Source organism: Piliocolobus tephrosceles, chromosome 17 (genome assembly GCF_002776525.5).
Source record: "Piliocolobus tephrosceles isolate RC106 chromosome 17, ASM277652v3, whole genome shotgun sequence".
In the NCBI taxonomy this organism is placed as follows: Eukaryota; Metazoa; Chordata; class Mammalia; order Primates; family Cercopithecidae; genus Piliocolobus; species Piliocolobus tephrosceles.
Genome location: NC_045450.1, coordinates 27210582 through 27234437, shown reverse-complemented (window position 1 = coordinate 27234437; position 23856 = coordinate 27210582). Strand labels below are relative to the sequence as shown.

Here is a 23856-nt window from a genome sequence, read left to right as displayed (position 1 = left end):
AAAAAAAAAAAAAAAAAAAATAGCCAGGTGTGGTATTGGGCACCTGTAGTCCCAGCTACTCGGGAGGCTGAGGCAGGAGAATGGCATGAACCTGGGAGGCGGAGCTTGCAGTGAACCGAGATTGCACCACTGCTCTCCAGCCTGGGTGACAGAGTGAGACTCTGTCTCAAAAACAAAAACAAAAAAACAAATTTTTTAGGTTTTGGGGATACATGTGAAAGTTTGTTGCACAGGTAAATACGTGTCATGGGGATCTGCAGTACAGATGATTTCATCACCCAGGTATTAAGCCCAGTACCCGACAGTTATCTTTCCTGCTCCTCCCTCCTCCCGCCCTCCCCCACCCAGTGTCTGTTGTTTCCTTCTTTGTATTCATGACATGTTTTCCTTTCTGGGTACATATCTATGAGTAGAATTACTAATGTGTGTGTGTGTTTTTTTAACGTACTACACTATGTTTATCTTAATAAGCACATTAAACAAAAACTGTGTTTAGCCTTCTGAGGAGCTGCATGCTGTTTCCAACGGGGTGACAACCTTACATTCCCACCTGCAATGTGCGTTCCCACTCTGCATCTGTGCCAACATGTGCTATTGTCTCTGTCTTTTTTATTTTTGGCAGAGGCAGGGTCACACTATGTTGCCCAGGCTGGTGTTCAACCTGGGCTCGAGTAATCCTCCTACCTTGGCCTCCCAAAGTGCTGGGATTACACATGTGAGCCACCATGCCTGGCCTCTCTCTTTTTGATTACAGCCATTCTAGTGAGTCTGAAGTAGAGTCACATTGTGGTTTTGATTTGTGTGCCCCTAACGGTTAATGGTATTGAGCATCTTTTCATATGCTGTTGGCCATCTGTGTATCTTACCATTTTAAAGTTTGGTTACTTGTCTTTGTTTGCTTGTTTGTTTCGAGACAGTCTCACTCTGTCGCCCAAGCTGGAGTGCAGTAACTTAATCTCAGCTCAATGCAACCTCTGCCTCCCGGCTTCAAGCAATTTTCCTGCCTCAGCCTCCCGAGTAGCTGGGATTACAGGCACGCACCACGACGCCCAGCTAATTTTTGTATTTCTTTTAGTAGATACGGGGTTTCACCATGTTGGCCAGGCTAGTCTCAAACTCCCAACCTCAAGTGATCCACCCGCCTCGGCCTCCCAAAGTGCTGGGCTTATAGGTGTGAGCCACCGCATCCAGCCAGTTGTCTTGAGTTGTGTCCTTGGAAGCACATGTTTTTAATTTTTACGAAGACCAATTTCTTTTTCATTAGTTGCTTGTGATATTGATCTATGTTGTCCCACATGTATGACACTGTTTTTGCCACCACAACTTCACATAATGCATTGTCATATAGAGAACACATCCCCTTAGAAATATTTAGAGACCTAGGAACAGAAGCTACCTCTGTGTCTTGGGTGGCGGTGAGGCCAGATGGTGGATCCTGGTGCCAGTACCCCCAGGGCTTGTATACCATAGGGAACGGGTGGTTCGGACAACTGGACAACTGAAGTATGATAGCATCAAGGTTGTGTGACCCCAGGGCAGGATTTCTGGTCAGTATGTACTCTTATACAAGGAACAATAGACAAACTGGAAATCTTGGAGTCCTTCCCAGAACTGGAATTAATCAGAAGTGAACATGGTGAATTAGCATCCAGGACGAAGTTGCTTTAGCCTCACTAGTCGCATTAGCTAAAACCACACAAAAGAATAAAACTGGAGTTTAGATCACAGATTGGAAGTGGATAAATCTGAGCATGAACAGCATGCAGGCTGTTGCTAAAGTCTTGGGAACTGATGAGGCTAGAGATTATCTGCTAAGTGAGGAAAAAGTAAAGAACCCCAGTGAGCCATAACAAAGAAAGTGAAGGTGTGGACAGAAGATGCAAGCTCAGTGGCAAGATCAGGGAAGGTGTGGATTGGCACAGAAAGGGTTATTCTCTCCTGCTAAAGCAGGAATCCTGGCTGAAACTGTTATAGGGAGTTAGATAGGCACAAGCGGGGCAGGAGAGGGCTCTCCCCCACCCACTAGGAATATTGGGTGGTGGTTTGGCAATCATCACATTGCCTCTCTAAAAGTGATGAATTGGCAGCTGCTGCCAGGGAGAGGCCATTTCCTGATGGTCCACACCTGATGCACTGAAGTGTTAATTGAATGCAGTCACCAGAGACACGCACCTTCCCCAGCATGCACATTAAGAGACCAAATGGCAGAGCATGGCCTCCCGGGGGCACATCACCAGAACAGGGAAGAAAGCCTCAGATGGGCATCCGTACTTTCTACACACCGTGTGTGTGCCCACCTCCCAAGGGTAAGCAGCGCACTGTGCATGCAGACAGCTCACTGTGAGGGAATAATCATGGGAAAGGTGCCAGCCTTGGTCCTAGAACGTCCTAGGATCAAGGTTAAACGCCACACTGGATCTCAGTGCCCACATGGGTCTCCTCCAAGTGTATTTCACCTTTCTTTCCTGTTCCGAAGCTTCTTAATGAACTTCCACTCCTGCTCTGAAACTTGCCTCGGTCTCTTTTCCTGCCTTGTGCCTGAAACGAATTCTTAACAGGCAGGAAGTCAGGTTGTTGCAAACCCGTACAGATGTGCTGTTGGTAACTCAGATACCTTCCCCCCCTAACAAAACCACTGGCCCGCCTTGCACATGCCCGCACCTGAGCAAACCCAAGCAGATATGCTGCTGGTAACTCAGATACCTTCTGCCTGGAACAAACCACCGGCCTGCCTTGCAGATGCCCGCACCGGAGCAAACCCATACAGATGTGCTGCTGGTAACTCAGATACCTTCCGCCTGGAACAAACCACCGGCCCGCCTTGCACATGCCCGCACCTGAGCCCTATTAACAGCCACACCACTGGACAGGGTTTACTTTACATGGCACCGTCACAAACAGCAAGACGTGCTGCAACCACGCAGCCAGGTCGTCCGGTTAGCCTTCCCTTAGCACACTTCAAACCTTCTCTCTCCTCAATATCCTTGCTGCTGCCCTCAGACCCAGGCCTGGGTCCTATTAGCTGATATCTGAGGTTCCTACTTCACTCAGAAGGGAAGCCAGAGCCTTTATTCCCACCATCAAAACTACAAGCTCTGTAGAGCAACGCCTGTCACCTCTGCCTTCATCCTAAAGAGGGAAAAGCGGTCCCTCATCTCCCCTCCGACTGTCAGGTGATCCTTTCTCCTCTACCAGTGAACAAGCATACTTGAGGAGAACTCATCTCGAAAAAACACAAAAGAGCTTCCGATGCCCTCTAGAGGCCCCCCACCTGTGTTCCTCTTCACGGCAAAACTTCTTCCCTAAACTGTGCAGGGATCCGCAGCTGCTTCCTTGTCCCCACTTCACTTTCCAACCCACTTCCCTAGCTCTGTCCTCACCAGCCTCTCATCAAGAGAGCCAACAGCCCCTGCAGGGGAAGCGTGAGTGCCCTCTCTGCTTCTTCCAGCGTGGCTTCTGATCTTGACATGGTGCTACCCGCTTCTCCTCTGGCTTCAGGGCCTCCCTCCTGGCAGTTCGCCGGCCACCCACCTCCAGCTCCTCCTCTGGGCTGGAGCCTGGCCATCTCTCACCTCCCCCCCCCCCAAGGTCCTCACCCCCACTTCCCGGCTGTGTAGTGCCATCTCCCAATCTGTATGTCCATCAAAGGAAAGTCACAGAAGGGATGATTAACAGCACCAAATGCTACAGAAGAGGACTCAGAGGGGTCTCCCAAAGCTGAGGAAGTCACTGAGGACCTTGGGGAAAACACTTTCGGTGGAAGAGACAGAAGCCAACACACAGGAGGGGGAGGCGAATGCAGGAAGCAAATGTAGGTTACTGTATCTGGAAGCAGGGCTGGGGGACCAGCAAGCAAGAAGGGGTATGGGAGGTGCTGAATGGAGGAAACTGACACAGAGGAACGTGACCATGTGGCTGGGGAGAGTTTCATGCTGAGAAGCCAGGGACAGAAGAGGGGGCTGTGTGAGAGGAGGTAGGCTCAGCGAGAGACAGGCTCTAGCACTGGATCATACCCAGCGACACCTCCCCGGCTCAGCTGACATTCCTTCTGGCCTGTCCCCTCTACACTGTCTCAGACACACGATCTTGCTGCCTCCCCACTCCTACCTGTAAAGCCCCTTCCCTTCTGGCTCAAGACTGCGCTTGCCTGACTAGTCCTAAATAAACCACACTTTTCTCTTGCTTGATTCTTCCTAGAACTGACGTGGACTCTGCAACACACCTTTAGAAACTGGCCTTCTACCAGGCGCAGTGGCTCATGCCTATAATCCCAGCACTTTGGGAAGCTGAGGCAGGTGGATCACCAGAGGTCAGGAGCTCGAGACTAGCCTGGCCAACATGGTGAAATCCTGTATGTACTAAAAACACAAAAGTTAGCCAGGTGTAGTGGCAGGTGCCTGTAATCCCAGTTACTCGGGAGGCTGAGGCAGGAGAGTTGCATGAACCCAGCAGGTGGAAGTTGCAGTGAGCCGAGATTGTGCCACTGCACTCCAGCCTGGGCAACAAGAGCTCCGTCTCAAAAAATAATACAAAAAGGCCAGGTGCGGTGGCTCACACCTGTAATCCCGGCACTTAGGGAGGCTGAGGCGGGCAGATCACGAGGTCAGGAGATCAAGACCATCCTGGCTAACAGTGAAACCCCGTCTCCACTGAAAATACAAAAAATTAGCCGGGCATGGTGGTGGGTGCCTGTGGTCCCAGCTACCAGGGAAGCTAAGGCAGCAGGAGAATGGCATGAACCCAGGAGATGGAGTCAGCAGTGAGCCGAGATCGCGCCACTGCACTCCAGCCTGGGAAACAGTGCAAGACTCCGTCTCAAAATAAAATAAAATAAAAATAAAAAAAAGAAGAAACTGACCTTCTAGCCAGCTGCTATTGGTGTATCTTTTCTTCCCCAACAGACTAGAAGCTCTCAGGCAAGAACAGAAATCTCTGCTTTCATCAGTTACCTCTCATTAGTAGCATCAGGGATGTAGCAGGAACTTTTCTAATTTTCACTACTTCACAACCCAACTCTCTCCTTCCCTGACCCCCTTCTCCACAGTTAGGTCCACTTTGAATTTCCTTACATTGATTCTTCCAAACTTTTTTTAAAAAGCATAGGCTTGGCCGGGTGCAGTGGCTCACGCCTGTAGTCCCAGCACTTCGGAAGGCCAAGGCGGGTGGATCACTAGAGCAGGAGATGGAGACCATCCTGGCTAACACAGAGAAACCTCATCTCTACTAAAAACACAAAAAATTAGCTGGGCATGGTGGTGGGCACCTGTAGTCCCAGCTACTCAGGAGGCTGAGGCAGGAGAATAGCGTGAACCCGGGAGGTGGAGCTTGCAGTGAGCCAAGATCGCGCCACTGCACTCCAGTCTGGGAGACAGAGCTAGACTCCGTTTCAAAAAAAAAAAAAAAACAAAGGTGTAGGCTTTTCTTGGCTTCTGCAAGCTACCACATCAACTATGAACTACATGGTACTGACTCCCAAATCGATCCCCAGCCCAGAGAGCTTCCCAAATATTCAGAAAAAAATTTTTTTTTTTTTGAGATGGAGTCTAGTTCTGTCACCAGGCTGGAGTGCAATGGCGTGATCTTGGCTCACTGAAACCTCCACCTCCCTGGTTCAAGCGATTCTCTTGCCTCAGCCTCCGAGGTAGTGGAATTACAGGTGTCTGCCACCATGCCTAGCTAATTTTGTATTTTTAGTAGAGATGGGATTTTGCTTTGTTGGCCAGGCTGGTCTTGAACTCATGACCTCAGGTGATCCACCTGCCTCAGCCTCCCAATGTGTTGAGATTACAGGCGTGAGCCACCACACCTGGCCAACAACAGAAATTTATTGCTCACAGTTCTGGAGACTGGAAAGTACAAGATCCAGGCCCCAGTAGATCTGGCACTGCTCTCTGCTTCAAAGATGGCGCCTTCTCACTGCATTCTCAACATGGCAGAAAGGGCAACACAAGTCCCTCAGGCCTCTTTTATAAGGGCGCTAACCCCATTCTTGAGAGCGGAGCCCTCACAGCCTAATCACTTCCCAAAGGCCCCACCATGTTGGGGATCAAGTTTCAACATACAAATTTTAGGGGAACACAAGCACTCAGACCACAGCATTCAGCTCCTGAACCTCCAAAAGTCATGTTCTTTTTACATGCAAAATACATTCAGTCCACCCCAATGGCCCCAAATAGAAACTCATTCTAGCATCAACTCAAAAGTCTAATGTCCAGAGTCTCATTATTATCTAAATCAGATATGGGTGGCCGGGTGTGGTGTATCACACCTGTAAACCCAGCACTCTGGGAAGCCAAGGTGGGTGAATCACTTGAGGTCAGGAGTTCAAGACCAGCCTGGCAAACATGGTGAAACCCTGTCTCTACTAAAAATACAAAAATTAGCTGGGCATGATGGCAGGCACCTGAAATTCACCTACTCAGGAGGCTGAGGCAGAAGAATCACTTGAACCTGGGAGGCGGAAGTTGCAGTGAGCCGAGATCCCGCCAATGTACTCCAGCCTGGGCAACAGAGTGAGACTCTCTCTCTGCCCCTCCCAAAAAAATTTTTTTTTTAAATCAGTCAATCAGGTATGGGTGAGACTCAAAGTACAATTCATCCTGGGGCAAATTCCCCACCAGCTGTGAGCCTGTGAAATCAAATGTGTTATGTCCTTACAAAACACAATGGTGGGATGGGCATAGGACAGACATTCTAAAAGGGAGAAATAAAAAAGAAGAAAGGGGTAATAGGTCCCAGGTAAGTCCAAAACCCAACACAGCAAACCCCATTCAATCTCAACGTTTCTGAACAATCTTCTTCAACTCTATGTCCTCCTACCTTCTGGACATACTGGCAGGGACGTGTTGCTGGACTCTAGGCTGCCCTGCCCGCACAGTTTTGCTGGGCACAGCCCATGCAACAGCCCTCACTTGTTGGAGTTGCATGCCTGTGGCTCTCCCTGGTTGGAGTTGCACACTGGTGGCTCTACCAGTCTGGGGTCTCAGAGGCAACCCTACCCCGATGGCTCTGCTAGGCAATGCCCTTATGGGGACTCTCTGCAGGGGCCTTACCCCATGGCAGTTCTCTGCCTGGGCCCAAGGTTCTTCAGGGCATCCTTTATAATATAGGTGGGAGTAGCCATGCCCCAACAGCTTATGTATTCTGTGCACCAGCAGAGACAGCACCATGTGGATGCTGCCAAACTACCTGGGGCTGCCAAGGAGCACTGCCCCAGAAAGCTAGGAACAGAGCCTTGAAATGGTTCTGCCCCCAACACTATGGCCTTCTGGGCCTGTGATGGGGGTGACAGTCCCCACATGCCTTCAAGGTCATTCTTCCATTGTCTTGATTAGTACCTGGCTTCCACATCTATACTAGTCTCCTTATCAAAGGATGGCTTGGCCACACCCTTCATATTCTCTCCAAATATATTTATTCTTTTTTTTGTGTGTGTGTGTGTGTTTGAGACAGGTTCTTACTCTGTCACCCAAGCTGGAGTGCACTGGTGCAATTTCAGCTCACTGTAGCCTCAATCTCCCAGGTTCAAGAGATTCTCCCACCTCACCCTCTTGAGCAGCTGGGACCACAGGCACATGCCACAATGCCCGGCTAATTTTTTGTAGAGACAGGGTTGCACCATGTTGTCCAGGCTGGTCTTGAACTCCTGAGCTCAAGTGATCCACCTGCCTCAACCTCCCAAAGTGCTAGGATTACAGGCGTAAGCCATTATGCCCAGCCTATTTTTTCATTCTTTACAACATGGCCATGCTGAGAATCTTCCAAATGCTTAAGTTCTGCTTCCCTTTTGGTTTTAAATTCCGTATTTAATTTGTTTCTCTCTTCTCACATTTTACTATAAGCCATGAAGAGAAGCCATGCCACCCCCTCACCACTTTGCTTAGTGACTTCATCCACCAAATATCCTATTTCATCACTCTTAAATTATCCCAGAAAACACTAGGACATAAGAAAGAAAAGCAGCTTTTATTTTTATTTATTTTAGTTTATTTATTTATGTATTTTGAGGCAGAGTTTTGCTCTTGTCACCCAGGCTGGAGTGTAATGGCGCAATCTCAGCTCATTGCAACCTTCCCCTCCCAGGTTCAAGAGATTCTCCTGCCTCAGCCTCCCAAGTAGCTGGGATTACAGGCACACGCCACCACGCCTGGCAAATTTTTTTTTTTTTTTGAGATGGAGTCTCACTCAGTCACCAGGCTGGAGTGCAGTGGCACGATCTCAGCTCACTGCAACCTCCGCCTCCCAGGTTCAAGCAATTCTCCTGCCTCAGCCTCCCAAGTAGCTGAGATTGCAGGTATGTGCCACCATGCCCCACTAATTTTTGTATTTTAATAGAGACGGGGTTTCACCATGTTGGCCAGGATGGTCTCGATCTGTTGACCTCATGATCCTTCCACCTCGGCCTCCCAAAGTGCTGGGATTACAGGTATGAGCCACTGCTCCTGGCCAAGAAACTTTTAATCTGAAGAATGTGACCACCCCCCACCCCTTAATTATCAAGCCCAGAGAAGCAATGAGATCCAACAGCAGTCATGTCTCATTGCACACTTAAGCTAAATAATCACCTCATGAAGCTACTTGCTATGTGAGCTCTAGACTAACTCATGCAAAGTAGCCATACAATGCATTACACTGGCATTTTCTATAATTTCTCATATCCTATAGTTCAACAATGTATAGCCAGTCACTAATTCATGTTATCTCTGTAAACCAATGAGAATTCCTGTCAAACAACTTTTTTTTTTTTTTTTTTTGAGATGGAGTTTTGCTCTTGTTGCCCAGGTTAGAGTGCAATGGCGTGATCTTGGCTCACTGCAACCTCCACCTCCCGGATTCAAGCAATTCTCCTGCTTCAGCCTCCTGAGTAGCTGGGATTATAGGCGCACACCACCACCAAAGCTAATTTTTGTATTTTTAGTAGAGATGGGTTTCACCATGTTGGTCAGCCTGGTCTCGAACTCCTGATCTCAGGTGATCCACCCGCCTCAGCCTCCCAAAGTGGTGGGGTTACAGGTGTAAGCCACCACGCCTGGCCCCTGTCAAACAACTTTGTGTGAGCCTACTCCTCATTCTCTTTTGCTTTTAAAAATCTGCTTCTAACAAAGGCCAAACAGAGCACTCCCCAAGACAACTTACAAGTGTGTCCCAGGCTGCAGTCTGCAACCTTGGCCCAAATAAACTCTACATTAATTTTGCCTAGGCTTGTTCCTTTAGGTCAACAGGCACAAACCCAAATCAGCCAAGTTCTTTGCCACTTTATAATAAAGATCACCTTTCCCCCAGTTTCCACTAACATGTTCCTCATTTCCATCTGAGATCTTATCAGAATGGCCTTTACTATCCATATTTCTACCAACATTCTGTTCACGCCCTCTTAGGGCATCTCTCAGAAGATTGAGGCTTTCTCTACAGCTCTCCTCCTGTGCCCTCATCACACCTGTGCTTAATGACCTGTTCATGACAATGCAGACTTTTTCTAGTATGAATGCCAAAACTCTTTTAGCCTCTACCCACTACTCAGTTCCAAAGCTGCTTCCATATCTTCAGGTATTTGTTATAGCAGCGCCCCACTTCTGGTACCAATTTGTCTTAATCCATTTGGCTGCGGTAACAAAATACTTTAGACTAGGTCATGTATAAACAACAGAAATGCATTGCTCTAGAGGCTAGGAAGTCCATGATCATGGTGCCAGCAGATCTGGCATCTGGTGAGGGCTTGTTCTGTGCCTCAAAGATGGCACCTTTAAAACTATGGGCTATACGTTTCTGTTGTATCCAGCCTAAGGTATTTTGTTACAGCAACACAAATGAACTAAGATACTCCCTCACTGGTTGAACATCTCTATCCAGAGAAGACCCCAAATTACTATGCTCAACATGGATATTCCTTATACAGTTCTACTTCTCTATGGATAGAAATTTTCCATAATAAAAATAATATTTTAAAAATCATATTGCAGTTAAAGCCTTAAAAAATAAATAATATTTTATAAAGTCAAGAAAATGAAAAGAAAATCAGTGTGTCCAGAAAATATTCTAAAATTGGATTATGGTAATAATATTGTTATAATTGAATACACTTAAAAAGCCAATGAACTGGCATGGTGCGGTGGCTCACCCCTGCAATGCCAGCAGTTTGGGAGGCCAAGGTGGGTGGATCACTTGAGGTCAGGAGTTTGAGACCAGCCTGGCCAACGTGGTGAAACCTCGTCTCTACTAAAAATACAAAAAAATTATCCGGGCGTGGTGGTGCACACCTGTAGTCCCAGCTACTCAGGAGGCTTAGCCTGGAGAGAGAATTGCTTGAGGCCGGGTAGCAGAGGTTGCAGTGAGCCAAGATTGCACCAGGCTGGTCTTAAACTCCTGAGACCAAAGTGATTCGCCCGCTTCAGCTCTGAAAAATGTTGGGATTACAGTGAGCCGCCACGCCCAGCCCCACATAATTTCTTATCTCCATGCTTGCCCTATGTTCACACCGTTCCCTCAATCTGGGACATTCAGATCACTCCTAATCCTCTCAGTTAACTACTTAATCTTTAAGATCTAGCTTAGCACCAAGTCACCTCCTCCACTGATCACAAACTGAAACTCCCAGTCTCCTAGGTGGGGTTAAGTTGCCTTTCTGTTCCCCTAAGACCCACTTTCTTTTTTTTTTTTTTTTTTTTTTTTGAGTCTTGCTCTGTTGCCCAGGCTGGAGTGCAATGGCATGATCTTGGCTCACTGCAAGCTCTGGCTCCCGGGTTCATACTGTTCTCCTGCCTCAGCCGCCCGGGTAGCTGGGACTACAGGCGCCTGCCACCACGCCCGGCTAATTTTTTTGTACTTTTAGTAGAGACAGGGTTTCACTGTGTTAGCCAGGATGGTCTCGATCTCCTAACCTCGTGATCCGCCTGCCTCAGCCTCCCAAAGTGCTAGGATTATGGGAGTGAACCACTTCACCCGGCCCCCTAAGACCCTCTTTCTAGCACTGTACCTACCAAATCACATTCAAATCCTCTTTGTATATACTTGTCTCCTCCCCTAGTTTGTCCAGTCTTCGAGGACAGGGATCAATTTATTCTCCATACCTAGCACAGAGCCTGGCACACTGGGTTCTCAATAAATACTCACTGAATCACTATCCTTTTCTTCACCATAAAACTACCATACTGGGCTAGGCGCAGTGGCTCACACCTGTAATCCCAGCACTTTGGGAGGCCGAGGCAGGTGGATCATGAGGTCAGGAGTTCGAGACCAACATAGTGAAACCCCGTCTCTACTAAAAATACAAAAATCAGCCAGGTGTGGTGGCAGGTGCCTGTAGTCCCAGCTACTCTAGAGGATGAGGCAGGAGAATTGCATGAACCCGGGAGGTGGAGGTTACAGTGAGCCAAAATCGTACCACTGAACTCCAGCCTGGGTGACAGAGCGAGACTCTATCTCAAAAAAAACAAAACAAAACAAACAAACAAACAAAAAACTACCACGCCTACCATCGTCACTTCTCCCATTCACGCCTCAGCCCACCCTCAAGCTCCCAGGGAGCTCCTGGACCTTTCTGCTGCACTGCATACCTGCTTACGTGCTGCACCTCAAAGCTCCACGCTCTAGATTTCCAGGTGTGATGGTTAATCCTAGGTAACAACTTGTCTGGATTGAGGGATGCCTAGATGGCTGGTGAAGCGCTGTTCCTGGGTGTGCCTGTGAGGGTGTTGCCAGAGGAGGCTGACATTTGTCAGTGGACTAGGAGAGGAAGACCCACCCTCCATATGGATGGGCACCATCCAGTTGGCTGCCAACGTGGCTAGCACAAAGCAGGCGGAAGAAGAGGGACCAGTAGCTCGCTGAGTCCGCGTGCTGGCTCTGTTCTGTGCCATGCTGAACACTTGGCCTCCTCTCCCCCTGCCCTTGGACATCAGACTCCAGGTTCTTTGGCCTTTAGACTCTGAGACTTGCACCTCTCAGGGGCTCTCTCAGGCCTTTGGCCTCAGACTGAGAGCTGCACTGTTGGCTTCCCTGGTTTCAAGGCTGGCGGACTTGGACTGAATTATGCTACCAGCTTCTCTCTTTCCTCAGCTTGCCAATGGCCTATCATGGGATTTCACCTTGTAATCATGTGAGGCAGTTCTCCCTAATAAACTCATGTGTGTCTATATATATACTATCAGTTCTGTCCCTCTGCAGAACGCTCACACACCAGGCCTCCATGCTCCCCGGTGTCTCTAACCACCATTTTGGTTTTTTGCTGCCTCCTTCTCTACCCCAGTGGAAGATCGCTCTGGGATCCTCTTCTTATTCTCTAAGCATTCTCATCAGCTTCAGGCTAAACTTCCAAATCAGTGTCATCAACCCTGACCTCTTTCCAAGGCTCCCAATTCAGACTTCCAACTGCCTCCTAAATAATCCCACCGAGATGCACCGCAGATGCTCACACTTCCAGTCCCGCACTGCTCTGCCTTCTAGATGCTGGTTAACAGCATCGCTGCACAGCTGGCTTCCCAAGCTGGGAATCCAGCCCCCTCTCTCCCACCACGCTTGTCATTGTTTTAGTTTAGGCCCTCATCACCTGTCTCACTGTCTCACATGGTTGTTCAGAGTCTGTTTCTCTTGGCCAGGCGTGGTGCCGAGGCGGGTGATTACCTGAGGTCAGGAGTTCAAGACCAGCTCTGGCCAACATGGCAAAACCCCGTCTCTACTAAAAATACAAAAATTAGCCAGGTGTGGTGGCGGGTGCCTGTAGACCCAGCTACTCAGGAGGCTGAGGCAGGAGAATCGCTTGAACCCAGGAGGCGGAGGTTGCAGTGAGCCGAGATTATGTAACTGCACTCCAGCCTGGGTGACACAGCGAAACTCCGTCTCAAAAAAAAAAAGTCTCTTTCTCTCTGGAAAAAAACACACGCACATACCACAAACACAAAACTTTGAGTAAACAATATATGCACGTAGTAAAAAAATTCAGACTTTTTTTGAAATACAACAAAATCTCCTATCCCTACAGGCAACTAGTTGTTCCTTGGGTATTCCTTTAAAGATATCCCATATACATATAACAAGAAAAAATGGTGTATATCTCATAAAAGCTTTTGCTGACAAAGACAGATACAGACACACACACACACAAACTGAGGTTGAAAGTTTCAGGGAGAGAGCTGACCACGTGGTCTGGAGGATCACTTTGCCTACTGGGTAGTGCCTTGCCTGGTGGAACCACATCATTTTATAATTTCACAATAAGCTATTGCTATCCCTGGATCCCATCAGTCATGAACTCTCAAAGCAGACCATCCAACTGTGCCCACTGCCTTGATGCCCCTTGCCTCTGGCACGTATCTGGTGAATGGCAACACACTCTTACCACGCAAACACCCTCTCTTCTTTGCAGCCTCCTTGGCTACCAATAGTTATTACAGTATCTCTGCCTCCCCAGAGCACTCCAGTCACCCCTGTTTCCCATTATCTCCCTTTTTCCCCTAATTAAGGTGAAAAAAAAAAATGCAACATAAAGGATGTTTTAAAGCAAATCCCAACAACCTCAAGTGATTTTTCATTCTGTATCCACCTTCTGTAAATGTTATATAAACCACAAACAGAGCACACACACGCACTTTTAAGATCGCTTTCTATGTGCGGAAGAGTCTACTTCTCAGACTTCCAGACTTTTTTTTTTTTTTTTTTTGAGACAGGGTCCCACTCTGTCACCCAAGCTGGAGTGCAGTGGCCCAATCTCGGCTCACTGTAACCTGCACCTCCCAGGCTCAAGTCATCCTCCCACCTCAGCCTCCCAAGTAGCTGAGACTATAGGCATGTACCATCACACCCAGCTAATTTTAAAATTTTTTTGTAGAGATGAGGTCTTGCCTTGTTGCCCAGGATGATCTCAAACTCCTGGGCACAGGCAATCCTCCCGCCTCAGCCTCCTAAAGTGCTGGGATGACAGGCATGAGCCACCGTGAGCGGCCAAGAACTAAGCCTTAATGGATTGTCTTTGCATCTTGGTACCCAAAATAAAGCTTGAAATACAGGAGGGCTTGGATCCCCATTTGTCAGATCCTACTTGTGAAAACACTGAAGAGGTGAGCAGCATGCCCGGCACCAATACTAGTACAATGTCCGGCAAAGAAATGAAGCACGACCTGCCATACAGCCATCAGGGAAAGGAACTGACCTTCATGTTTCAGGACTAGTCCAAGGAGGGGGAAGGGAGAGAACAACTGTAAAGTTCTCATAAAGCCTCACACTCACTTGGATGAATTACTTAACCTTTCTGGTCTCAATAAAATTAAAACAAGAGCACCTACTTGATGATCAAATATCTAAGAAAGGTCCTAGGCAGTGGCTGGCCCAGAGCATGCACTTAGTGAACGCTAGTGGCCCTTCTCATCTGGAGGCCAGGAGTCTGCTGTTACGCTGAGTGAAAGAGCCAATTGCACAAGCAAAAGCAACGCTACACATATGCTTGCCAAACCTGGGCATAACCCCGCGATGACAGCCTGGCCAAAGACCACACCGTTTAAGGGCTCTCTTGTTTGAGCTTTGCCTACTGGGTAGTGGCTTGTCTGAGAGAACAAGCTCTTCCTATGATTTTACATCAAAGTGCTGCTATCTCTGGATCTGGTCAGTCATAAATCTAAACTTCCCCAGGAAACGTGTTCTAAGTAGAAGCGAAGGATTCTGTGACCTTCTGAGAACAAATGCCAAGCCTGCTGGTGCAAAACAAGTGGGAATGAGGCCCTGGGGTTGGAACTATAACGAACTGGAAGGCCAGACACTGCACTTCCAGGCCAAGCTGCTAGTTTTATGAGTCCAACGGTGCCAGTTAATCTTATCACAATTCCGTCGTGTAAACAAAAAGTCCCAAATTATGAGAGGCTCAGGAATTCCAGCAATGTTTCAAGCATTCTTAGGAATGCTGAGGCAACGACCAGTACCCTAAACTTTTTGGCTCCTAGCATGCTCGTCTTCCCACTGACTTAGAAGGCCACATCTTTTCTTTCTTTCTTCCCCCTCCCCCACCTTTTTTTTTTCAGAGAGACGGAGTCTTGCTCTGTCACCCAGGCTGGAGTACAGTGGTGTGATCTCGGCTCACTGCAACCTCTGCCTCCTGGGTTCTAGCAACTATCCTCCCTCAGCCTCCTGAGTAGCTGGGATTACAGGTGCACGCTGCCACGCCTGGTTAATTTTTTGTACTTTAGTAGAGACAGGGTTTCACCATGTTGCCCAGGCTGGTCTCCAACTCCTGAGCTCAGGCAATCCACCCACCTCGGCCTCCCAAAGTGCTAGGATTACAGGTGTGAGCCACCATGCCTTTTATCTCTTACACATAGATACACATCTTTTATCTCTACACATAGATACACACACTGTTCTGACATTTTACACTATAGTTTACTTATACCTGTTCAGGAACTTCATATAAACATAATCATGCAGTATGTATTCTTTGGGGCCTGGATTTTTTCACTGAACATGTTTTTGAAATTCATCCATCTTGTATCAGTAGTTTGTTCCTTTTCATTACTGAGAAGCATGCTATCATATAAACACATTAGTTTAGCCAGTTCTCTTTTGATGGCACTTTGGTGATAGTTTGGGATCATTATTATTTTATTATTTTTAGAGGCAGTCTCATTTCTGGTCTCCTGGGCTGGAGAACAGTGGTGCAATCATGGCTCATTCTAGCCTCGACCTCCCAGGCTCACGTAATTCTTTCAGTTTAGCCTCCCGAGTAGTTGGGACTACAGGTACATGCCACCAGGCCCAGCTAATTTTTATTTTTAATTTTAATTTTTTTGAGACGGAGTGTGGCTCTATCGCCCAGACTGGAGAGCAGTGGCATGATCTCGGCTCACTGCAATCTCCACCTTCTAGGTTCAAGCAATTCTCCTGCCTCAGCCTCCCAAGTAGCTAGGATTATAGGGGCCGGCTACCACACCCAGCTAATTTTTATATTTTTAGTAGAGACAGGGTTTAACCATGTTGGTCAGGCTGGTCTCCAACTCCTGACCTCAGGTGATCTGCTGGCCTAAGCTTCCCAAAAAGTGCTGGGATTACAGGCGTGAGCCACTGTGTCTGTCCTCCAGCTAATTTTTAAATTTTTAGTAGAGATGGGGTCTCACTATGGTGCCCAGGCTGGTCTTTAACTCCTGGGATCAGGCGATCCTCCCAACTCAGCCTCCCAAATTGTTGGAATTATAGGTGTGAGCCACCACACCTGGCCTGACAAAGTTTTAATAACTACTTTAAATTAAAAAAAGAATTTTTTTTATTTTAATTAATTATTTTGATTCTCCTTTAGAATTCTTGTCAGTTGATACCAACATCTACATCCTCTTGGGGTTGATCTTCATTGATTGCCTTCTTTTGTGAACACAGATCATATTTTCCGTTTTGTAAAAATACACTTAAAAATTTTTTTCTTTCTTTCTTTTTTTTTTGAGACAGAGTCTCGCTCTGTTGCCCAGGCTGAAGTGCAGTGGCACAATCTCGGCTCACTGCAACCTCTGTCTCACAGGTTCAAGCAATTCTCCTGCCTCAGCTTCCTGAGCAACTGGGATTACAGGTGTGCGCCACCACGTCCAGCTAATTTTTGTATTTTTAGTAGAGATGGGGTTTCACCATGTTGGTTAGGCCGGTCTCGAATTCCTGACCTCGTGATCCACCCGCCTCGGCCTCCCAAAGTGCTGGGATTACAAGTGTGAGCCACTGCACCCAGCCTTTTTTTTTTTTTTTTTTTTTTTTTTGAGTCAGAGTCTTGCTCTGTTGCCTAGGCTGGAGTGGTGGCATGACCTCAGCTCACTACAACCTCCGTTTCCTGGGTTCAAACAATTCTTGTGCCTCAGCCTCCTGAGTCTCCTGAGTATCACCACACCTAGCTATTTTTTTTTTGTATTTTTAGTAGAGAAGGAGTTTTGCTATGTTGGCCAGGCTGGTCTCAAACTCCTGCCCTCGAGTGATCTGCCTGCCTCAGCCTCCCAAAGTGCTGTGCTGGGATTACAGGCATAAGCCACCATGCCCAGCCCATTTCTTGTGTCTAAGAATTTTGGATTATATCCTGGACACTGTAGATGATGTGTTGTAGACCCTGGATTCTGTTATGTTCTTGAGAGTTAGTTTGGTGTTTTGTTTCTGTTAGCAAGCAGTTAATCACAGCTGAACTCAAACTCCAATCCAGCTTCCCTGAGGCACGCATCAGCTGAAATCTGTACTCATCTTTTACACTTGGCTAAGTTGCTTGGAATGTGCCCCATGTTTGTCTAGTTCAGAGGTTTAGGCAGACTTTTTAAAATAACAGCTTAATGGACTGGGTGCAGTGGCTCATGCCCGTAATTCCAGCACTTTTGGATGCCAAGGTGGGCAGATCACTTGAGGCCAGGAGTTTGAGACCAGCCTGGCCAACAGGGTAAAACACTGTCTCTACTAAAAAATTACAAAAATTAGCTGGGTGTGGTGGCGCATACTTGTCATCACAGCTGCTTGAGAGGCTGAGTCACGATAATCGCTTGAACCCAGGAGGCGGGGGTTAAAGTGAGCTGAAATCACACTACTGCACTCCAGTCTGGGTGACAGAGTGAGACTCCGTCTCAAAACAACAACAACAACAACAAAAACAGCTTAATGGAGATAATTCGCATGCCATACAATTATCTATCTATCTATCTATCTATCTATCTATCTATCTGAGACAGCCATCTTCCTGCTTCAGCCTCCCAAAATGTGCTGGGATTACAAATGTGAGCCACCGCACCCACCCCAATTCACTTTTTTAAAGTGTGCAATTCAGTGTTATGTTAGTCACAAGGTTGTGCAAATATCACCACTATCTAATTTTAGAACATTTTCACCAACTTTCCTTAAAACCTTATACTCATTAGCAGTCACTCCCCACTCCCTTCTCCTCTCAGTCACTGACAACCATTATTCTACTTTCATGTTTGTAAATTTGCCTATCCTAGACATTTCATATAAACAGAATCGTACACTCTGTGACCTTATGTGACTGGCTTATTTCACTTAGCATGTTTCCAAGGGTCATCAATGTCACAGCATGTATCAGTAACTTCATTCCTTTTTATGGTTAAATAACATTCCATTGTATGGATAGATCTGGTTTTTAATCCATTCATCTGTTGATGGACATTTGAGCGGTTGGGGAAGACTTTTATATGAAGAATTTGGAACCCCTTCTGTGGGGCTATTTTCTTTCCATGATGGACTTTTTAACGCCTCATGACAAGGCATTTAACAAAACCAACAAGGCCAGGCACGGTGGCTCACGCCTGTAATCCCAGCACTTGGGGAGGCCGAGGCGGGTGTATCATGAGGTCAGGAGATCGAGACCATCCTGGCTAACACGATGAAACCCTGTCTCTACTAAAAATACAAAAAAATTAGCCAGGTGTGGTGGCGGGCGCCTGTAGTCCCAGCTACTCGGTAGGCTGAGGCAGGAGAATGGCGTGAACCCAGGAGGCAGAGCTTGCAGTGAGCCGAGATCGCGCCACTGCACTCCAGCCTGGGTGACAGAGTGAGACTCCATCTCAAAAAAAACAAAAAACAATAAACAGGCGGATCGCAGTGGCTCATGCCTGTAATCCCAACACCTTGGAAGGCCAAGTACACAGGATTGCTTGAGCCCAGGAGTTTAAGACCAAACTGGTCAACATAGCCAGGCTCTATCTCTATCAAAAATAAAAAGTACCCAGGTGTACAGCCAGGTGTGGTGGCTCACACCTGTAATCCCAGCGCTTTGGGGGGGCCGAGGCGGGCGGATCACAAGGTCAAGAGGTCGAGACCAGCCTGGCCAACACGGGGAAACCCCATCTCTACTAAAAATACAAAAACAAAAATTAGCTGGGCATGGTGGTGCACGCTTGTAGTCCCAGCTACTCGGGAGGCTGAGGCAGGAGAATCACTTGAACCTGGGAGGCGGAGGTTGCAGTGAGTAGAGACTGTACCACTGCACCACTCCAGCCTGGCGACAAAGCAAGACTCAGTCTCAAAAAAAAAAAAAAAAAAAAAAAAACAGTATCCAGGTGTAGTGGTGGACTCTTGTAGTCCCAGCTTTCAGGAGGCTGAGGCAGGAGAATCTCTTGAGGCCTGGAGTTCAAGACCAGCCTGGGAAACACAGCAAGACCCCCCCCATCTCTTAAAAAAAAAAAAAAAAAGAGAGAGAGAGAGAAAGAAAAACACAAAATACTGGTGACATAATTTAGGCTTCTGGGTAGAGTCCCACCTGAAGCTGATTTACTCCAAGACTCTTCAGCTCGAGTCTGAGGGAAAAAAAACAAATTTTCTCCTCTGCTGTCACAATGTGCAATAATCAACACGGAAGATTTCTGTGGCCAAATGCATGGGGATTTCTCTCCAGCAACAATCAATCCATCGAGTCTACAGTGGATACACGCTGGGTGTCCTCTAATTCAGTTTATTTCCAACACTATCCACCCGGACAGAGTGTCAAACCCCACAGGTTGAGGGCTCAGTCACACAAGCATGTCCCCCCAACTTTCAATGCCAGTCACAAGCCCCTAGTTGCTTTCTTAGTGCTTCTGACCAACTGACTATAAATCAGGGTTTCCATGACTCCCTCCTTGGGTTCCATTAATTTGCAGGAGCAGCTCTCAGCACTCAGGGAAACACTTAGGTTTACTGGCTTATAAAGGATGTCACAATGGATACAGCTGAAGGAAGAGGTGCACAGGGCAAAGCACGTGTGAAGGAGTGAGGCGTTTCCGTGCCCTGCCTGGACACACCACCCTCCAGGAAGCTCCAAACTGGAATACAGACCAGACATATATTTTACAATATCACAGAGTCAACAAACACCCCTTTCACACTTAGGCTAGTCAGAGTAGCTTTTTGTTATCTGCAAATGAGTAGCTTGACTAATAAGAAGAACTTTCATTAAGCACAGTCTGAAGAGACAGCCAATTCTGAGGGACAAAGGCTGCAGGATTGAAATGTGTGTTAACCACTAATACCTAGCCTAAAATTGCTGGCCCTTTTACTATAATAGCATCTAAGGCCCCAAATAAACAAATCCAAACATCCTACACTTAAGCCACTCTAAGATTAATTCCACAGGGCTTAAAACAGTAAGAGCTTTGTTCTGGGTCAAAGGGAAAGAGGAACCTAATACCCCACACTCAGATCCCACACTCTCAATCCAGTCACTGGCAATGAGAACCTGCAAACTGGGTGCAGTGGCTCACGACCATAATCCCAGCATTTTGGGAGGCCGAAATGAGAAGATCACTTGAGGTCAGGAGTTCAGGACCGGCCTGGGCAACACACGGAGGCCCTGTCTCTACAAGAACAAAATAAAATAATTAGCTGGGCATGGTGTTGCACATGTGTAGTCCTAGCTACTGAGGAGGCTATGGCAGAAGGATCCCTTGAGCCTAGGAATTTGGGAATAGTGAGCTACAATGGCACCACTGTGCTTCAGCCTAGGTGACACAGTAAGACCTTGTTTCTAAAAAAAAAACATAAATAGGTTGGGCGCAGTGGCTCACACCTGTAATCCCAGCACTTTGGGAGGCCAAGGCCGGCAGATCAACTAAGGTCAGGAGTTCAAGACCAGCCTGGCCAACATGGTGAAACCCTGTCTCTACTAAAATTACAAAATTAATCGGGTGTGGTGGCACATGCCTGTAATCACAGCTACTCAGAAGGCTGAGGCAGGAGAATTGCTTGAAACCGGAAGGCGGAGGTTGTGGTGAGCCGAGATTGCGCCACTGCACTCCAGCCTGGACAACAAAGAGCGAAACTCTGTCTCAAAAAAAAAAAAAAAAAAAAAAATTAGCCAGGCATGGTGGTGCACGCTTGTAATCCCAGCTACTCAGGAGGCTGAGGCAGAAGAATCGCTTGAACCCGGGAAGCAAAGGTTGCAGTGAGCCAACATTGCACCACTACACTCCGGCCTGGGTGACAGAGCTAGACTCCATCTCATAAATAAATAAATAAATAGAATCTATATTCATCAATTGGTTAAAGAAACATTAAGAAGACAATTTTTTTCCTTCATGCCTCTGTATTGCAACTTATGCCAGTGTTTCTCAGTTACACCTTACAGCAATCCTACAAAATAGATAACACAATGGTACGTATAGTAAGGAAACTGAAGTTCAGATAGGTTATACTAGGTAACTCAGGAAAAATAGGTAGTTGAGCTGGGGTTGCAAGGCTGCAAGTTCTAAAACCTATGCTCTTCCTCTCAATTCCAAGTTTTGTCAGGACTTCAGCATATTCAATAGTAAAAGAGATCATGGAAGTGGAAGCTGCCAAACCACCATTAGGCTATTATGACAACACTCAAAGTATCACCAGTAAAATGATGACTGAGGCAACTGAAAAACAAAGCTAGGGAAATGTGATGGTAAACTTCATGTGTCAACCTGATTAAGCTAGGGGATGCCCAGATAGCTGGTGAAATATTTTTGAGTGTGTTTGTGAGTTTCCGGAGGGTTTGCTTTCCTGGGCTTCCAGCTTGCAGAAGGCAATCTCGGGACTTCTCAGTCTCTATAATTGTGTGACCCAATCCATCACAATAAATCTCTTTCAATATAGCTATACAGTTGACCCTTGAACAATACAGGTTTTAACTGTGCAGGTCCACTTATATGTGGATTTTCTTCCACCTTTAGGACTTTTTCAAAACAGGGTCTTGCTCTGTCACCCAGGCTAGAGTGTAGTGGCACGATCTTGGCTCACTGCAGCCTCCACCTCCTGGGTTTAAGCAATTATTGTACCTCAGCCTCCCAAGTAGCTGGGATTACAGGTGCGCACCACCACGCCCAGCTAATTTTTTTTTTTTTTTTTTTTTTTTTTTAGAAGAGACTGGATTTCACCACGTTGCCCAGGCTGGTCTCAAACCCCTGAGTCCAGGCAATCTGCCTGCCTCTGCCTCCCAAAGTGCTAGGATTACAGGTGTGAGCCACCACGCCTGGCTGGTATTTACATTTAAAATATGAAACTGGGATTGTGGTGGCTCATGCCTGTAATTCCAGCATTTGGGGAGGCTTTGGTTAGGAAGACTGCTTAAGCCCAGGAGTTCAAGGCTGCAAGAGGCTGCAGTGAGCTGTGATAGCACCACTGTTCTCCAGTCTGAACAACAGAGAACCTGTCTCTAAGAAAAAAAAAAAAAGTGAGATGCCTAGGTTAAAATCAGCAGAGGAGAAGCCAGAGAGAGCAGAGGCAAAGGAAGAGAACGTTCAGCAAGCCAAATGGAAACAGTGTTTCAAGAAAGGGCAGTGATCAACAGCACCAGATGCTGCTACAGGACTGAGACCTAACTTAACAATGAATTTGGCCATCTAGAGATCACTGGTGGCTTTGACAAGAAGCTGTTTTAGCGGAGTAGTGGAGACCAAAGCCTGACTAGAGGGTCAAGGTTCAAGACTTGAAGGAGAAAAGGCACTAATGAGGGAAGACTGAGGCCTCTGGCTGCAAACCGGAGGCGAGGAGGAGGTAACTGGAGGACAGGGAGGGTGAAGGGGGCTGCTTTGTTGTTCTTAAGATGGGCATTTTTTGGCCGGGCACGGGGGCTTATGCCAGTTCTCCCCACACTTTGGAAGGCCGAGGCGAGAGGTTGAGCCAACGAGTTCGAGACCAGCCTGGGCAAATTACGAGCTCTTAGTGTATCTTCAAAAAAAAAAAAAAAAAAGATAATTTTTGTGCAAATAATAAAATAAGTGCTAGAGTTCGGGGCCCATCTTCTGTCCGCATCTTCGTGACTCGGGCCGCGTACCCGACCTCGGGGGTGCGTCCCTGCAGAGCCCGGCGTGACGCCGTTTCCCACCCTAGCCCGGGATGGAAGCGCGCACGCGCAGACTTAGAGCGGCTGGGCGCAGGGCCCGCCCCCCCGCCGAGTCCCCCCCCCCCGCCCCCCGCCCCGCCCCCCCCGCCCCCCAGCCCCGCCCCCAGCCCCCAGCCCCGCCCCTCCCGCCCCCCTCCCGCTCAGAGCGCGTACGCACCGTCCCTAGAGCGCCGCCTCAAGGAGGACGGGAGCCTCGGCGCTAAGGGCGGGTTTAGCCCTTCGCTCCCGCGCTTCGCCGGAGGTCTCAGGCCACGGCCCGTCCCCACCTACCAAGTCTCGCAGAAAACAAGCTCTTCGGGCTGGAAACTGCGACGAGGGAAGCAGGCGCGTTCCTTGAACGCTTTTTCGGAGTCTGCGGATGATCACGGACCTGCGTTCGAAGATTGGCGGCACGTCGAGAACCGCACACGCTTTTTTTTTTCCTTTTATGAGCGTAGTCGCGCGCGGAGGACCTTGAACGCATGCGCAGTCGTTCCTCTGTGACGTGACCCGCTGCCCGGTGGGAAATGTAGTTTTTACTTGGCACACCGCTCCGGCTCTTGTCGGAACCCTAATTTAACCAACCAAAGTGCTTGTGCGTTTACAGCGTTTTCTCCTATTCCCCCAGACTCTATTTAAAACAAAATGGAAAAAAAAAAAAAAACCCAACTTGAAAGCGAACAGATTGCTGCTTGCTGGAGGGGAGTGGGTGCAGGGGTAATATAAAAACCGTACTTTCTGCGCAATTTTGTTGTGAACCTAAAAATGCCCTAAAAACTAAAGTCAATAAAGTCTATTGTTAAAAAATTCATTAAAAACAGGCCGGGCGCGGTGGCTCACGCCTGTAATCCCAACACTTTGGGAGGCTGAGGCGGGCGGATCACCTGAGTTAAGGACTTCTAGACCAGCCTGACCCACATGGTGAAACCCCGTCTCTACTAAAAAATGCAGAAATTAGCCGGGCGTGGTGGTGGGTGCCTGCAATCCCAGCTACTTGGGAGGCTGAGGCTGGAGAATCGCTTGAATCCAGGAGGCGGAGGTTGTAGTGACCGGAGATTGCACCATTGCACTCCAGCCTGGGTATC

General features: G+C 47.7%; 1 protein-coding gene across 5 annotated transcripts in view; it reads right to left on the bottom strand.

The window, feature by feature from the left end:
* The window catches only part of SGF29 (SAGA complex associated factor 29), a 36792-nt gene extending 13545 nt beyond the window's left edge, over window positions 1-23247 (bottom strand). For 2 of the 5 annotated variants that reach the window (XM_026455396.1, XM_026455395.1), the window contains exons 1-2: window positions 23063-23230; window positions 1397-1611 (exon numbers count right to left, since the gene is read on the bottom strand). The gene's annotated coding sequence lies outside the window, so the exon portion shown is untranslated. Of the gene's footprint in view, window positions 1-1396; window positions 1612-22949 lie in introns of all 5 variants that reach the window. The other 3 variants (XM_026455394.1, XM_026455397.1, XM_026455398.1) reach the window with 3 other exon arrangements.
* Between the last annotated feature and the right edge of the window lie 609 nt (window positions 23248-23856).